The 18,539-nt window shown below is 44.8% G+C and overlaps 1 non-coding gene across 1 annotated transcript; it reads left to right on the forward strand.

The window, feature by feature from the left end:
• Positions 1 to 7,177: 7,177 nt before the first annotated feature.
• On the forward strand, positions 7,178 to 7,250 carry Trnat-agu (transfer RNA threonine (anticodon AGU)). Its single transcript has one exon. It is a non-coding gene; the product is annotated as a tRNA-Thr (tRNA).
• The last annotated feature ends 11,289 nt before the right edge of the window (positions 7,251 to 18,539 follow it).

The raw sequence follows: 18,539 nt of genomic DNA on the forward strand, positions 1-18,539 counted from the left end.
AAATGTGTTGATTCGAATACCCCTGACCAGATCTCGTTTCCGACTGATAGCTGGCCTGTTTGCTCGAACTGACTTTCGCACAGATAAGTGACATCCCACTTTGCACTACGGATGGTTTCATACAGGGACCCCAGGGTAGCTGTTGACGTCTTCAACCACGTCAGCTGTTTTGGGGTCTAACCGACAATCTGTGAGAGAGTTCGCTCATTAATTTATCTCAACACCGTGGGGCTCAATCAGTCAAGGTGACTAAAAGCGCGTAATCACGGCACTGTTCTTACAATAGGGCCGTGCACTACCTACGCAGTGAAGAGTTCTGTCTTATTAAAATCGGCGTCAACAACTGGACCAGGCTACTTTTTTCCCCCTTGCACAATGCCGATGTGCTCATACAGAAAACCAAGAGTCTAGTGAAGGTTATTTGTAGAACTGGTACTTTGAACTCTTGAATAACACCACTAACCAATGAAAAAGTTAGGAATGAAATGTGAGAATACGGGGAGCTTTTATTAAGGCATTTGTCATGTGTCGCCGCAGCACCCTTTCAAGTGCCACGAAAATTTTGTGGCGTAAAATTACCCGCGTTCTTGCACGGCGCTACGACCTTGACTTGAGATATAGCGGGAAGGGCGCTAGGTTGTTCGAAGTTAAAACGACTTCCACCTAGTTTTATCCGACTACCCTTGGTTGAGGAAAAAAGTGTTTTCTTAAACACAACCAGCTTGGTATTATCGTTGTAAAAAAAAAAACATCAGCATCGCACGCCGATAAGTTACTTACGCCGTGAATTCAAGTTACGTGCGATTTTTCCCAACATCATAACTGTTATGCTTTGCCAGGAACCATGTCCGGTAGACGCATAGAAAATTCAAATGTACACGACTTCCTCTGTGAAGCCATTTTTTTTAGTTCCACGTCAATTTTTTTTTACATATCTTTTGCAACATAGTGTGTAACGTTAAGTCAATACATGTTTTTCAAAAAGCCATGCTGACGTGCCGGTTGACTGTCCAAAAAATTTCGCTTGTGTGCAATATAAACTCAATGTGCATTTAGGTTACCTTTTATTGCAATGATTTTGTTCAATGCAAGCGATCTATGTTAGCGTGTTCTTGCCGCGTAAAAGGTAACTTGAGTTGGAGCATTGTTGAGAAAAAAGGAAGCTGCAGCGCATGTTGAATAGGCAAAATAAAAATGCAGATGCGTTTTGGTACTTACAGAAGGTACTAATTTTGAAGTTACCTGCTTTTAATTACGCTAAACAAAATCGATGCCGTGCGTAAAACTGCTTTTTTCATTCAGCAATTCTAAGTCAGCGCGCACGCGTTTTCACGTTTGGCGTTTTTGTGAGCCCGTCTAGTCTTATTGTATATGCCCTTGATTTCAGTTGGTAGAACAAGAGTATATAATGTTTTATTAGTTTATTTTCAGATTATGTTGAGCTTATTATACTTCGTGGGGCAGGGAGAGATATATTATTTTAGTTTATCTTGTTTAGTGAGCTATATCGCTTCCCCCTTTATCAATTATGCCGTGTTTCTCGAACACATGACCAAAAGGTGAGCATAAATGTGTGAAGCTACTGCTATAAATGCGACAGAGGTATAGCCGGGCCTCAAATATACTACGTCGTTTGTACATCCTTGGTATACAGCGCCGTTATTTTAAATCGAATGAAGGATTTCCGTGTATTTCGACTCCGATGCTGCAGGCGTTTAGTTCTTCAGCCGAGACACTCTGACAACGCGAAATTTTGCGCGTACATCTAGGTCATTTTTCCCTGCATCGGTGGGCTTTGAAATCGGTCTCCCTAAAAGCAGAACGCCGTATACGAGAAGTCAGGGTATGCGTTTCAGTGTATAGACACATTTCCAAGCGATATATCAGAGCGCTGCGTCCAGGAGACCGACAGTCTGCCTTGGCCCTGTACATAATATGTAAACATCCCTACAATCTTCGCGGCTTGAGCGAGAGTCCCACTGAGGCCTCGTTTTTTCGCGCGTCAACATGCACGCTTACCATTGCTGCATCCGAGAAAGTTAGCAAAAAAAAAAAAAAATGGCTGCTTCGACGGCTGCCTGACGACTCTTGTACAAAAAACGATAAAAAAGAACAAAAATAACGCGACTATGGTACGAGTTTCTTCTTCAAACATACGCAACGGCCTTTTCGTAAGATGGCCACGCGTGAAGGCGTCACGCGCGCTCATGTGCGCATCTTTACTGTGCGCGCCTATATTTTACTGGAGAAATTCCCTTACGATGTGACCAAGGATTGACTGTTCTGTTTTTCCCTTGTAAGGTATTATTGAATCAAAAGTGGACTGCAGAGGAAAGTGGAACAGAAAGAACGAAAAAAGAACGCACTTTCTTTTTACATCGTACTCTTTCAAAACTTCGGGGTTTCACTTGAGAAATGAGAGTGCCCATGTTTGATAAGAGCTTCTTTGCACTACCACTACTGTTGCGATTGGTTCTTCTGTGCTTTTTTTTTTTTTTTGTCATCTCACAATTTCAGTTGCAACTAAGAAATGTCTACTCGCAAAACGATGAAGAGTATGAGAGGGATCAATAAAAACTAAAGACGTTTGTACGTGGCCTCTGTCTCTCTGTCCTTCTCTTTCCTTTTTGACCTTAAGCACGAAGGATGTTCCCCATGTCGTTTAAACACAGTGCCCCCTTTCTGCGCTTCCGTTTTCAAAGGGCCCATCATGAACCCGTGTTCAGTGGCAGTAAGAAGGTAAGTAGCGGAACTAGGCTGCTGGCCATTAAAAACGTGAGTTGGGCTCGAGCCTGGGGAATATGCCACCCTTGGCCAACACCAACTACACTAGGTAGTGATTTCCCGCCTCTTAGGTATCGGCAAATGCCGAAATTTGTCTGCGTGGTATGGCATTCACAGGTATACGTACTTCATATTAGATGCGAAGGCATCTCAATCACCCGCCTTGTCCCAGCATCCGGCGTCGTCGTCGTTGGCGTCCGCCCCTCCCCCATTCTCCTCTCCGCCGCTGCACTCTCCGCCGCTGCACTCTCCGCCGCTGACCCCCTCTCCTCTCCGATAGCGAACACTCTCTCGCTAGAGTGTACTAGAAGGAGTTCTTCTAGTACACTCTACTCTCGCGAATGGCATTGGATTGGATTCGATTGGATTGGCTTGGCTTGGCTTGGCTTGGCTCTGATTGGATTTGGATTGGATTGGATTAAAGTGGATTGTGTTGCGTCATAGCCGCGGCAGGCGCACTGGCGCCGGCGCGTCCCCTCACCGTTATGCGCGCTATAAAACGCGGTGCCTGCGCCGCTCCGCTCCATCGTTCCAGCGCCGCTCCTGAACCCCCTATGCGTCGCATCTAGACGGGTTCCCGCGAGGGGAGGTGGGAATTTTTTTCTATAAAATTCAAAACGTACAAAAATACCACTACGGTGGGATTCGAATTCACGCGGGCAGAGCCAATGGATTAGCAGTCCATCGCCTTAACCACTCGGCCACGTTTTTTTCCTTATTGCATAGAAGACTACACCTTTAAAGCCACTTTTTGCTTCTTTCAGAAAACTTAGAGGTAATTTTTTTTCGCTATATGAAATCTTGTACTGTAATTATTGTTTGTTTATGAAAACTGAGGGCTGTTTTTTTCTTCTTGCTGCGAATTCTTCAATTCTACTTATTGTTTCCTGAAATCTGAGAGATAATGTGTATGTGTTTTTTTTTCTAGCGGAATTTTCATTGTAATTATTGTGTCTTTCTGAAAACTGAAAGCTGACTTTCTATGTGTTAATTGTGTGCATTCTTCTGTTATTTTTATTGTCACAAAGGACGCGCCATTTCCCGCAGAGTCGTGCCAAAACGAGAGGGAGGGAGGAAGACGTCACCTTGTCAGGCTTTTTTTTTTTTCTGTAGCCTTTTTGACCGTCCCCCTCGACAAGTCATTCCTGTACATGTTGTCGCAATAAACTTTCAAACAAACAAACACTCTAACAACATTAATAGTGCGTTCACTGGCATATATTTTAAAAGTCCGGTAGGCACACAGACGCCTCAAGAAGATGCAACCAGTCCCCCGGCTGCGATTGCGCCGCATAGGCACTGTACAGGAGCGCACATCGTTTGCGAAAAATTGCCTTAGTTACACGAGGTTCCTCCGCATTATGTTCAATCATGCGACACTTCCATAGGCTAAACAAACCAATCAGCACGAAAAGGTCATATGGCACGGAACAGTTCTTCATCACTGGCAGGAATCGTATGCTGTAAGGGGTCATGTCTATGCCCTTTTTAAGAGTCCGCTGCAGAACATTCCAAAAAAACACAGCATCCCGACATAAAACAAAGCAGTGATCAATTGTCTCAGGCTGGTTACACAAGCGACAGTTAACAGACCAGGACACATATACACCTTTACTATTGAGCCATGTTTTAAAGGGACACTGAAGTGATTTGTAAACGTTGCGGGATTACTAGCGCAAATCGTCCGGAGTCCATTGGCCATGTTTCGACCACTCTGAGTGGGTTTACGCGAATTTATTTAGTAGAAAAATCAATTCGGAAATGCTGTCCTCCTCTCTGAATGATCGCCCTTTATGTGGCGTTTTCGTGTGACGTCACAAGGAGATGACTTCGCTTGACTGCGCTACTGCACGGCTCGCCGACCTTCCGACAGAGTCAGTCGGTCCAGCGTTTAGTCCGCCAGCCGCCGACGGGTCGTCGCAGTTCGTTTGCTCACTTGAAACTAAGCCCCGACACGTTTGTGAATGGATGAATGTGCCTTTCTTTAGTTTGTTAGTTTGTACAGTGTATCAAGCTCCAAGTCCAGGTCGCTGCACAAGCGCACATGCGACGCTTCGCTGACTGGTACGTAGGAAAATATAAGGCCTCTTGAAGGCGGGAGAAGAGTCAGAGAAGTCAATATAGGTACTAAGAAAATAAAATCAACTGAAACTTTTACCGTACAGCGTAGAACTAGAGAGCAGGAAGCACTTCTTTGCTAAACAAGCACAGCGGTCAGCAGCACGACTACGCATCTGCGAACGCGTTTCCGTCTAAGAAAAGCAAATGCTAGACGAGAGATACAGTGGAAATTTGGGGGGCGCTTACTGCACGAGCGCTGTACAACGAATAGTCACCTAAGCTGCTTGAAATGCTAAAACTAAATAAAAGTATAAACTGGTCATACATTATATACCTCATATTTCCAGCGCCGGCAGCGCTAGCACGTGGCAGAGTGGTTTGCAGCGCTAGGCAAATTATTTTGGAAGTTGCAAGTTCAAATCTCCGATGATACATTCTTTTTTTTTTGTAAGCTGATTTTTTTCGTTTTCGGCCGATGTTTTCTATACTGAGTTCACCATTTTTGGGCCGCAACGTTCACTGCTCCACGAGCGAGTTCGCAGAACACGCGCAGACTGACACTGACGCGCTAGCGAGTTCTCGTTGGCGTGCTGTTGCCATAAGTACCGACTGCTTGCGTTCAGTGGGCACAGACCAGAATCAACAGACTCTTGGCCTGGTGCGAACACGCTTTTTACTATACATGCATGAGTGAGGCAAGCTCCAAATATGGGGGAAAAGCGCATGGCATTTGAGCGTCTGCGGTGACGCGGAGGGCGTTCATCCACTGCGCCTCGGCTAGTGATTGCTACGATTCCAAGCCGATCAGTTTCGACCTTTCTCTGTGGTTTCGACAACAATCAGCAATTCAATCCAACCTGCCGTACTTGACGATTCCATGTTTTTTTTTATGTTTTTACTTTCTGCGATCAGTTCCTTCGTTTTTTTAGTTAGTTTTCCAGTTTGCTCTCTCCATGTTGCTCCTCCCACAGATCGCTGCTGATTCACTGGGCGCCGATGTTAGGTTGTCATTTAGCCTGCCTCACCGACTTCCTCCTGCTCGTTCAAAAGCGAGAATTTGTTTTGAAGAGTTATTTTAAACTCCTGCGATCTCTCTATGACTGGTTCCATGCGGGGTTTCTCAGTCTCAGTTTTGACGAGTTTTGTTCTTTCTCTTCTAAAATTCGGCCTTATCTTGCATCCAATCATCCTGTGATTGCTATACTTCGAATCTTACTTAGCACCTCTACGTCCTGTCACCTAGAGTGAAGTCAATTTCGTTTTTCGGTGTACCATCGGGACTTTTCCAAGTCCATTTCCTATTCTTTCGTTTGTAGAAGAATGGGCTCAGAAACATAAGTTTATTTCTTTCTGAAAATCCAACACATGTATCTCCTCGACTATTGCGATTGTCTATACCGAAGTTTTCCAATGACCTTTTTCCCATTAGCTTCTTACCGACCGTTGCGTTATAGTCTCCCATCACGATCGCGAACTGTGTTGTGGGCTTCATCATTGCTGATTCCACATCCTAGTAGAAGCTATCTAACGGCTTAATCATCACAGCTGGTTGTTGACGCATAGGTCTGCCTTATCTTTAACCTGTATCGCTTGTTTAGCTTGATCACGACAGCCGCGACTCTCGCTAATGCTGAAAAACTCTTCCACGTTTCCTGCTATTCCTCTGTGGATTAAAAATCCCATTCCGTGTTCTTTCTTCTCTTGGGGTCCTCTGTAGCATATATAGCGAATCACAATAGGAAATGAGGGGCTCGTTGAAAGTAAGACAGAAATAAGGGTTGGCAGTCAAGAAAACCTCGGAAAGCAAAGGGGAGGATGTGGTAGGTAATTGAAACAGATAAAGATTTTGGAAAGAAGGAAAGAAAGTGGAGAAGAAATGCCCGCCAGGTGGGATCCGAACCCACGACCTCCAGAATACCGGTCTGGTGTGATAACCACTACGCTACCGGCGGGGCTATATTTCCCCTCCACTTTCTGGGTATTTATGTTAGGCATTTTTGTTTCCTGCGCTTGGGGGTGGTAGCCAGGTGGTAGCCAGGGTAGTAGACAGAAAATAAGGGTTGGCAGTCAAGAAAACCTCGGAAAGCAAACCCCCAAAGCAAACCCCGACAGCAAACCTTTTGGCAGTCTTAGTGCCAAGGGTAGCTTAAGAGAATTCAACGCTGGTCGACCACTCTCGACATGTCGTAGACACTCGAGTCACGGCCCGGCGGTTAAAATGAAGGTCCCATACTCCCATTCACCCCGAGTAGCCCGAGTGGCGCTGGCTACCACCCCAAGTGCATGAATAAAAAAAAAACCTTAACATAAATAAAGTGGTGGGGAAACAACCCCGCCGGTAGCGTAGTGGTTATCGCACCAGACCAGTATTCTGAAGGTCGTGGGTTCGGATCCCACCCGGCGGGCATTTTTTCACCACTTTCTTTCTGACTCAAAAATTTCTTCATCTGTTTCTATGACCCACCACAACCTCCCCTTTACTTTCCGAGGTTTTCTTGACTGCCAACCTTTATTTTCTGCCTTATTTCACGGAGCCCCTCATTTAGCATTTCTGATTCGCTATATATATATATATATATATATATATATATATATATATATATATATATATATATATATATATATATATATATATATATATATGTGTGTGTGTGTGTGTGTGTGTGTGTGTGTGTGTGTGTGTGTGTGTGTGTGTGTGTGTGTGTGTGTGCAGCGAATAAGAATGGGGAATGAGGAGCTCGTTGAAATAAGACAGAAATAAGAGTTGGCAGTCAAGAAAACCTAGGAAAGCAAAGGGGAGGATGTGGTAGGTCATTGAAACATAAAGAATTTTGAAAGAAGGAAAAAATGCCCGCCAGGTGGGATCCGGACCCACGACCTTCAGAAAACCGGTCTGGTGTGATATATATATATATATATATATATATATATATATATATATATATATATATATATATATATATATATATATATATATATATATATATATATATATATATATATATATATATATATATATATATATATATATATATATATATATATATATATATATATATATATATATATATATATATATATATATATATATATATATATATATATATATATATATATATATATATATATATATATATATATATATATATATATATATATATATATATATATATATATATGTAGATAGATAGATAGATAGATGCCCGCTAGTGAGCTCCATGAAGCCTTCTTCTGTCCTTCTAACTTCGCTTAACCCTGAATATCCCACTTGATGTATGAGAGATCCTCTAGTAGTAAAGCCAAGCTTTCCTCGCTAGACAGAGTGTGTGCTTTGAACGTTCCCAGGGTGTCAATTTCCAAAGGCGGCCTGTCCGAACCCAGGGATTCTTAGCACCCTCTGCTGTATGGCTGTTCCGACGGCCGGCGTGGGCAGGTTCTCTACAGCTACTGGGGACTGAGGGCCGAGAGTTGAGTCGGTCGGTCATAGGAGGTGGCGGCCATTTGCTACACCACATGTGGTCAGGTCCTTCACTGGTGAGGTAGTGCTGCTTGTGTCCCTGAGAGCCTTCCTAGCATGGCTGAACCTATCTAGTGTAGCGTTCTTAGGTATCCGGGACGATGATTACTTCAGGAGCAGGCAGCACTTCACATCTGCATGGGTACGGCGCAGAGCTAGACGAAGAAGGGAGAGAAAGTGAGAAAAGCTTCCCGTGGACGACGTTACCGCGCAAGCCGGCAGTGATATCGGGCCAGCGTGTCCTGTTTTGCTTTTTTTACGCGCGGCTCTGAAGGAATAAGCTGGGGCGCTACCTTACTGATGAGATCCACTGACGTCTAACCGTTGGAAAAGCGAGCTGGTGCGGTGCTCAAGTGTATAGCTACGATGAATGGCTAGTTTGAAGTTCAGCTGACCAAAAGAGCCGCTTAAGGTATATTAGCGTTCTTCCTCGTCATTTGAACACTATTCTAGCCCGAAAAACTGTATTTCGGAACAACGGTGGCCTTTTCGCAGGGCTGCGCGAAGATTAGGCAACCCTGTGCTCTCATAAAACTGGAAGCCTTGGGACCGCAATGGGGGTTCAAAAACTCTATTTCCGTAATTTTGTTCATACAATCCGATCACATATCTCGGTAGCCCTTGCTCTGGCGGTCACAGCATGTATTGTAATCATTTGTTCACCTAGGGGTTGTCGAGTTATTCAAATTTTAGCGATTTTCCCTGCGTCACCCCGCCTCCTGGGTATGCTCACGGCATTTTCGACATAGCGCTGAACCTAATTTGGTGTTTTAATTCCTCTTCGTAGCTGAGTGTCCGGTGTTGCGGGAGGTCTTCTGTAGCTTTCCGAACAATCTTTTGACCCTACCTAACAAATAGTGTCCTTACTTCCGAATTCAATCCCGCGGCTGGTCCGGCTAGGCTTGCGGGGGTACTACGGTTTATATACACAGCGTATCGACGAGTGCTGTTATTATTTCGGCCATTCGTGGTTTCTAAGTGCCTGTCTTATGCAGTGGAAGGGTTTTTTAACCTATTTCAACTGTTTAAAAGCAACGCCAGGTGAAATACTTGGTTATTATGGGATTTTGCACAGGCTGCTTCGAGAAATATAGGGCTACGGTTAGTTTTGTTTACACTTGATATTTTGGCGGTAACTTTCCTAAAAGTGCGCCTAGCGAGCTGATTTAACTTGTCAAACTATCGAAATAGTACCGCCATAACGCGAGTACAGCCTTAAAAGACCACTCTGTCTCGAAAGTTAGTTACGTTTGTTTTACCTACCGTGACACCATGGTGTGTCGCAACGCGTACACCCCCGCGCCGAAAAAAAAAAAAGAAAACGTTTATATCTGTAAACTATTGGCGCTAGGATCTTTAAATTTGGTGCAGAGGTGCCCTAGAACTATATGATAGAGGAAAGCGAAGGTATTAGAGCTTACATGGCAGATCCTGACGAAAATGTGAAAATTCGCACATCTCCGTTCAACCGCGTCCTCCAGGAATGGAAGCTTCTCGAAGCTATAGATTACGGTGGCAGTTTGTTTACATTTCGGCTTTGGGCTATAACTTTACCGAAAATAAGCCTAGCGAGCTGATTTAACTTGTCAAACTATCGGAACTGCATGCGATAACGCGAGTATGGCCTTTAATGTGTCACCTTTTCGCGGGAGGCATATAGCCATGTGCGTTTTGCTTGTGTGTGACTCAACGCGCGAGATCGTCCCCCGCACCGAAAAAAGAAAACGTTTCTAACTGTAAAATTGATTAGGAGGTTCCAATTTAGTGCAGAGGTGATCTAGAACTTTATGAAAGAGGAGTGCGAAAGGATTGGCGAATGCCAAGCAGCAGGTACCGATTCGCGCCCTACGCCCCGAACCCAAACGTTAAGCCCACAGAGTGCCCACCCGAGTGTCGCTGTGCGTGTTGCAGAAAAGTGTTACGTACTTCCAGAGCAGCCCATTCTCGCACTGTGGGAGTAGGCAACCAAAGAATCCATCCCGAGAAAGCTTCGCTTTCGACCACGTCGTCGTTAGATTGCGGATTACAAGATTTTGGTTTTTTTTTCTTCCTGGCTCTATTTTTACATTCTGAATATTTTCTCATCTCTGTTACCTTTTCTAATCTTGGCATCTTAAACTGTGCATCTCACACCCTGATTAGGTAAACAGCGCCTTGGACAATCTTCCGCATGGGTATGTTCATGCTGTGAGGCAATCAACCAACCAATTCCCATCAACACGGCACGTGAGCCGTCTCGAAAATAAACAAGTGGCGTACATCATTAGGGCAGTAGCCCAGCTCTGTGCCTCCCTAAGGGTTAATGGCACAGGAGGAGTTAGTGGCAGTCACAGGCGTCACAAGGGATTATCAAGAAGCCTCCTTCGTGTATCTATGTGTGGGTAATAATTGTTCATGGATCGCACTTTCAACCTTTTTATCGTCATCATCATCATCTCCGTTTTCCACGTTGCCACAGCGAGCGAGGCTCGCGCCGTTGCGAGCCCGAGCTGGCTGGATCTAAGATGCGCGTTCCCTGCCCGCGGGCTCCGACGTCCTGGGAGACAAAAGCCATATCGCCCAAGGATGGCTTCACTGCGTGCTTACCCAACTCTGCCGTTAAGCCGCCTTGCGTTCAACCGGAAGACGACCTCACTTCAATGGCCGCGCAGAGCGACGTACAACTGGGCCCGTCCCAAGAAAGATTCCTCCGGAAAGCTCCAGAAAGGCTTAGCACGCGCCCTATGTCCGGGTCGGTTCAGAACAGCGCATCTGGAGCCCCCTCAGCCTCAAGTGCCTCGACGCAGAGATCGCGGAAGGCACCGGGATGACCTGCTAAGAAGATTCCGCGACATGGACGGTTGAAGAGATGGAAATCTTGACAGGCTGCTTTTAAAGAAGTCGACCAGACCAGCTCGAACCTCACCGGCGACTCGCAAACTCCGTGAGATACTCTTGCTTTGTTGTTTTTCCCGGAACCGAATTGAACCAGTTTTAAATTTTAACGCTTCAAACAGCTCAGGACCGCTGGAGTTTTTTTTCTGTTGTTGTTGTTGTTGTTGTTGTCGTTGTTGTTGAATGCATGTTAGCATGCGTTATCGCAGCTTCTTTCAAACGTTCCTCTTGTCTTGGGTGTGTGGGAGCAGCTTGTTGTCTCATTCATTATGCTTTACTGGTTCTGGCAGTTGTATTTCTGGTGAGCCGCCCCAAAGAATATTTGAGGTGGGAGTCCTTTTTTGTTCGAACACTTCTACTATTGACTTGTGTTGTGGAAGGCTGTTTTTTATGTGTGTGCGTGTGTGCGCGCGTGAGCTTGCTGTTGCCTCATTCGTTGCGCTTCACTGGTTCTGACAGTTGCGTTTTTTTGACGATGTAACCCGAAATTCTTAACTATCAGACGGTTCTTTTTTTAAGCCAAATTTTACCGTTGACCTGTGTTGTAGAGTCGTTGAACACTGTTTTTTTGCCACGGAATTCTCTTGGCGTATTTCAAACCTGTTGTGGAAGTTGTGTTTTTCGTGACCTGCGCCAAATATTTTTACCTCTCGCGATAGTCCTTTTTTTTTCTTAGTACCAGTTTTGCCGTTGCTTTGTGTTACTGTAAAATAGCGTAACACTGTTCGTTTTGCTGCCACTAGATCCTGTTGACTTATTTCGCATTTGTCGTGTTAGGAACGGTTTTTCGAGACCTGATGCAATTTTTTACCATTTTTTATAGTCGTGGTTTTGTTGTTGTTGTTGTTGTTGTCGTTGGGATTCATTTCACCGTTCATGTGTGTTGTAAAATAGTTGTACACTGTTTTCTGCTATGATATTCTGTTGAGTTATTTTAGAACTTCGGTTGCTTTCGCGACCTACCCCAATTTTCTTGCCACGATACTAATTACTTTTGTTGTTCTAGCCTGTTTTGTCGTTACTTTGTGTTATTGTAAAATACTTGAACCCTGTTTGCAGCAGCAGGACACTGTTGTTTCAAACCAGTTTTAGCAGTTTTTGCTATTTTACTGGTCAGCCATACATTTTTTACCCTTCACGCTAGTTCTGTTCATATCCGTTTTACCGTTGCTTTGTGTTATTGTAGAGCAGCTGAAAACTGCTCCTTTATTTCCACGGGATTGTTTTATGATATTTGAAACTTGTTATGGCTATTTTTAATTGTTGATAGATACTGTTTATGCTCGCGCAATTTTTCTAGTTAAAGTCCATTGTACCTTCTTGGTTTTGTTCCATGCGCCGTTCGTGCTTCTAGACCACTAATCTCCTTCTGTTGCCCCGAGCCACTCTTTTTTTTAAGTGTTGTTAGTTTTCTTTGAAAGTATTGCGAATTTTTGTTGATTGCATGTTGTTTTAAGCTTATTACGCTGCTTCGCTCTTAACTACAGTCAGTTGTGAGGCCATTTTTGATGTTTTTTGCACCGCTTTGACGCGCAGCTTATGGGGTTCAGACCCGAATGAAGCTTTGTTCTTTTTGCGCGCTCGTTTCAGTTTTCCGTGTTAGTTTCGTGCCCTTATCCTGTTTTTTCTTGTGTTTTTTTGTTGGTTAAACTGTGTTCGGCCTCTATGTTGTACTTACGAAACCTGTTAGCCTTTTTCTGTTGCTTGCCGCCCGTCTGATCACGCTGCTTCCACAGCTGTTCTTTATTTGTTCGTGAGCTTCGGGCTCGCGCGCTGGAGGTTTCTTTTTTTAACCAATGCTGCTATTGCTTTCATGTTAATCCTGGTCAAATGCATAACAAGTTCACTTTTTGGTGGGACCTTGTATGTATATGTTTAATTTTTTGTGATTTCGGAGCAGCCGATGGACTTTTTTTGTAGTAGCGCAACGTTCACATCGGCTTTTCTGTTACGCGATCACTGATTTGGGGGGCTATTACATCCCTTTCTTAGTTGTATTTTTCTGCGTTATGGGTGGTCCGCGACTTTTGTTTCGGAAGTTGGAAGCTTCAGTTGACGTTTTTGACCAGTTGGTGCTTTTGCGCATACTTGAGGGGCCGCACTGACCTTGTCTTGCTGCTGTGCTAACAAATAGGTTTTTTGTTGTGCTGACTCGCGGACACGGTGTAGGAAGGAGAGGTGACTGATCGCCTCGGAGGCGCAGCAGAGCAGCTCCGTGGAGAACTTGTTCGGGTTCGCCTTCTTTCTACTAGAGGGCGCTGGGAGTATCAGGGCCATGCGAGCCGCGGACGGTGCGTGCTAGGGCGGCTCCGGTCTTTTCGGTACAGGACGTTTCGGTACGGGGCTTTTCGGTGCACGGACTTTTCGGGACACGGTCGTTTCGGGACACGGGCGTTTCGGGACACGGACTTTTCGGGATACGGGTGTTTCGGCACAAAGACGAATTTCGGCAAGCGCTTAGGCGGAGCGCGTTGTTTACGGGGTGGTTGCAAGCACACAATTCCTACCTATTTATTACAGATGTTCTTGTTCGAGATTCTGCGTTATTTTTGGCAAGGCGATGGTTTTGTAGCCTTGCTAGAAAAACAAAACATTGTTTATGTATTAAATATTGGCTGAGATATTTGTAGCACTTATTATCACCAATATCTTATGTAACAAATCAGTGACAGTATCATTGTGTTTTTCACTCGTTTTTGACGACTTCTCATCCCCTGTTTTTTCTTCCAAAATCAGTGAGATCAGAATTTTTTTTGATCACTTTGCGGAGTCCCTGCGATAACGGCTGCGCAAATGAGTGCCACCGCACGGGGAAAGGAACCTGTGATTTTATAAATGACGAAGACGTTGCAATTTCTAGGTATTCTGTGTTTGTGTGCGTTGCTTTCTTCTGATAACGCAAGTACTTATGCATTATTAGCAATGCATTATGGAAGGCAAGTATTGTATCTTGCTGCACGCTTCCGTCCCGATTTATTCGTATAGTTAGCAAAGACTGCGGCGGGTTTATTGTGTTTATGAATCAAAAGTTGGAAAATTTGGAACCGCCCTAAACGGAGTTAGGTGTTTGATGGGCACAAGCGTCCTAAATAGAGTTTGCTGTTTGATGGTGTGTGATTTCTTCAATATTTCTTGTTGGGGACATTTTTGTGTAAAACAGTGCAATAGACATGTATATGTTCGAAAAAGCTTATTAAGCTTGTAAAAACACGTTGCAAAAAGTAACAACGCAAAGCTAAAATAGATAGTTGATTCATGTGTGCCCGAGTTCAGCGAAATTCAAATTGCCTTCGTATGCCGTAGTCACCGGGACCATAGTGGATAGCACTGGTGCACCGCAACATTTTTTTGCCCATAGTGCTGTTTAAATTACTCGCAGAGGTGGCTGCGTCTTCGCAAAAAATTGTTGAAGCTACGGTCGCTGTCGCGCCCCAAATAGCGTGCATGCGCTTCAGCCTTAAAATTCACATACTAACCCGAGACGTCCCTAAGAACCTCTGTTCTTCCGAAAGGGTATTTTCGTTTGAAGCGACCATAAATTCATGCCACTAAAATCCAAGCGCGCGTTCTATACGGCGCAGTACGAGGCGCGTTTCCATGCCCGTGGCTACCGAAAACCCGCAGTGCATGGCCCTCGTTCAAGTAGCGCCACCTACGAGCGCATCCGTCCGCGCCGAACCAAGTTTCGCCGCGCTCGCCCGCCGCGTTGAGTCACCTCTCCTTCCTACACCGTGCTCGCGGAGTTTCCTGCAGTTGTTTTGAGTGTTCCTGTTTTTTGACACGTTCAGATTTTTGATCTGTTGCTTCAAACTGGCGCAACACGTTATATTAACGTTGGACAGTAATCGCTTTTTTTTCGGAAGTTTTAGTGCTCTGTTTTTTCTCCTTTGAACTTTTGCCATAGGACTGGGACTGCTGACTTTTAATTGCTTTCGAGCGGAGCGGGGAAACTTTTTATTGTTTTTTTCGCCATTTTATCTTAGTTTCGCTTTCTTGTTTCTTTTCGCTTTTTCACTTTTGCTCTCGCAGCTGGGACTGCTAAAATTTTGAATTACTTCTGGATGGACCTTTTTGGCACTTGTCTTACTTTGTCTTTCCTGCCTTTTTTCGCCTTCTCTCATTGCTGATTTTCTTGTGTTTTTCAAGAGTGAAGCACTTTCTGTCACGGAACTCCGAGTCATACATTCGTCGACCATGCCAAGAACCAATCTATAGTACCCCAGACGCTTCTGCAAGCCAAATCATGGCATACAATTTCGCCAAACTATAGCTTTACTTGTGGCTCTGTTTTAACATCGCAATATTTTGTTCCTCACAAATAAAAGTCTCGAACATTTCTGAAGATTAAAATTTCTCATGTTTGCACGGTGCCATGAGAGAGCTCTGTGAAACCTCATATGAATTCTAAGAGTAATGGGTGTGTGTATACACGTGTGGCGAAACATGTGGCGACTCAACCGGGGCTGTGAAGGGCCAAGGGTTTCTTTTCTTTTTGCAACACGTAGGGTTCTTGTAAAACGTGTCAGGCAATAACGGGAAAAAATTCAGCAGAGGCACTTCAGAAAAGGAAGGCACTGCTGTTCCCGCAGAGGGTGAAATTTCTTCCTCGGCGGCTGTACGGAAACGCCACCTAGAGCTATGGCGGGTTTTAACATGGGAGTTTTCAAGGACGATTTCTATGAGACTTTAATGACTGACGGAAGGCCTTTGGGCCATGGTAAAAGAAGGCAAAAAGGGGGGGGGGGGGGGGGGGTTGAGAGAACGGCGGTTAGTCAGCTCGGGTGAGCAGACGACATGACGGAGCTGGCTGTGGTAACGCAGCGGGCGGAATTAGCGTTACCACAGGAAGTAGTGCAGGATCTTCAAAAAGACTTTACGGAAAATAACCACGGAAAGGCAGGGGACTGCCCGAAGCAAGTTTTCGCGACCTGACAATGTTGTAATAAATGATGCGAGTTGGATGAAATCTTGTGGCAAAACAGACATGACACCTTAGGAAACACCTCGGAAAACTCAGACAGAAGGCAAACAGGCACGAGCGCTGACGAACAACCGGTGAAATTTTATTAAAGTTGGCAATAAATAGCCGACGCCGACGCCGCCTTTTGTAGCCAACGCCGCACTTTGTTTGTCTCGTTTTTTTTTATTTCTCGCACCGGCGTATGGTTACGTTGATCCATTTATTTATTAGCCGCCACGGTGGCTAAGGCGTTGCCTGCTGAGCACGAGGTCGTGGGTTCGATTCCCGGCCGCGGCGGCCGCTTTTCTGATAAAGACAAAAAGCACAAACGCCCGTGCGTACGAGATTTCGGCGCACGATAAAGATCCCCTGGTGGTCAAAATTAATAGGGAGCCCTCCACTACGGCCCGCCTCATAGCCTGCGTTGCGTCGGCGCGTTAAACCCTACAATGAATGACTCAATGAATGAATCAATGATTGAATCAATGAATCAGTCAATGAATCAATGAATCAATGAATCAATCAATGAATCAATGGATCAATCAATAAACCAATCAATGAATCAATGAATCAATCAATGAATGAATCAATCAATCAATCAATCAATCAATCTTTTATTTATTGCCAACTCTAATAAAATTTCACCAGTTGTTCGTCAGCGCTCATGTCTGTTTGCCCTCTCTCTATCCGAGTTTTCCGCGCTGTTTCCAAAGGTGTCATGTGTACCCAACTAGCCCAACGTCAAGCTTTAGTACAAAACATACAAAGTAAGGGTTGCTGGCTGAGCAGGGCGGTGCCGTTTTTTAATTATGCGAGCAGTTAGGTCAGTGTTTGCCATGGCTTCTTTTATCCCCAGCTTTCTCGCTCAAAATTCCGACCTCTCAGGAACCTACAAAATCACTTCAAGAAAGTGATATTTGGCATAAAGCAAGAAGTCAACGTGAAGATGAAAACAGTGAAATAATTTTCCAGTATTCTGAATATGTTTTGTGTAATTCGCTGTCAAATCTTATCCCTCATACATTTGTATGGGATAGTTTCCATGACTCTGGAGCTTAGTCGCGCAACTTGCTATGCTTGAAACTGCGCAAAAGCAAGTTTTCCCCCCAAATATTAGCTGCGCGAAAATATTTTACATTTCACTAAATAACTACAGAGTAATCACTGTTGGAAGGACTACCGTGAGCGGGAAAGCTGCACATGATGAAAATTGCTGCGGAACGCGACGGAGAAGGAATGCCACAACAAGACGTATTTTTGGACCAGTTTGTTCAAATAAGATTTAGCGCAGCCAACTCAAGGACGGCGAAAGAGCAGGGCGGGTCCATCCTGTCCGTTTAGCGCCCGTCGTGCCCCTTCGCCGACCTTGTCTTTGCTGCGCTCAATATTATTTAGCGACACAAAGGTACACCACAGAAAGGAACGCCACAAAGGTACAGCAGCGGCGTTGTTATTGCAATGCGGCGTTTACGGGTGTGCCCAGCATGAATAGCGACGTAGCCGACGGGAGATTGAGAAGCAGGGGCAACCAGCGGAGGCGTGCATACTGCGACGTGAGCAGACGGGTTGATGTCCCCGCAGTTCATGTGTCCCGGGATGGATTCAGACAATGCGTGTGTGAGTGCTCTTCCCGGATAAAATGTCATCCTTTTATTGGATCTTATAAACTTGCAAGGTAAAAATTTGTGCTGGTTGGTACGAATTCAAGAATAGCAAAAACAGCGCAAAGTACGGGACAAGGAATAACAACAGGACGAAGCGCTAACAACCAAATGCTTTATTTCCACGAGCGGTTTCATAAAGGCACGAAGAAAGGGGGAAGTGGGAACACAAACAAAAGCTTACAAAGTTTGCAAGGCGAGGGTATCGGACAGATATCTCATTTCTTTTGATAGTAGGTAGGGTCAATGGCGGAGCGTTCACACACGTGTCACCGCGTTCATAAATGCGGTGAGCCTCACAAATTTCGCGAGTACATTGGTCCCTGTATCTTTTGAAAATCTGACACTTCTTGAACCGAGGTTTGCATCCGCATTTTTTTACAGTGAGCGAAAAGCTGACTGTAAGGGACGCCCTTTGGTGTGTTCGCATGTTCGCGCAAGCGGTCATAAATACGTCGCCCTGTTTGTCCCACATACCATCGTTTACAGGAAAAAGGAATTTCGTAGACAACATTTTTGCAGCAAGAATGTCCGTTTCGCGTCATTGTGTCTGAGCGTGGAACATGGCAACGCCTTTTCGGAGGTTATCTTCAAAAATCCTTAAGCTGTTCTGCAAATAGGCGACCCTTACCTCATTTAAAGACCGCTTGAAGTCTCGTCGTTCTTCCTGAGTAAGTGCCCA

This window comes from Haemaphysalis longicornis, unplaced genomic scaffold (assembly GCF_048455015.1).
Source record: "Haemaphysalis longicornis isolate Haplotype H1 unplaced genomic scaffold, Haemaphysalis longicornis Haplotype H1 scaffold_8, whole genome shotgun sequence".
NCBI classification, from domain to species: domain Eukaryota; kingdom Metazoa; phylum Arthropoda; class Arachnida; order Ixodida; family Ixodidae; genus Haemaphysalis; species Haemaphysalis longicornis.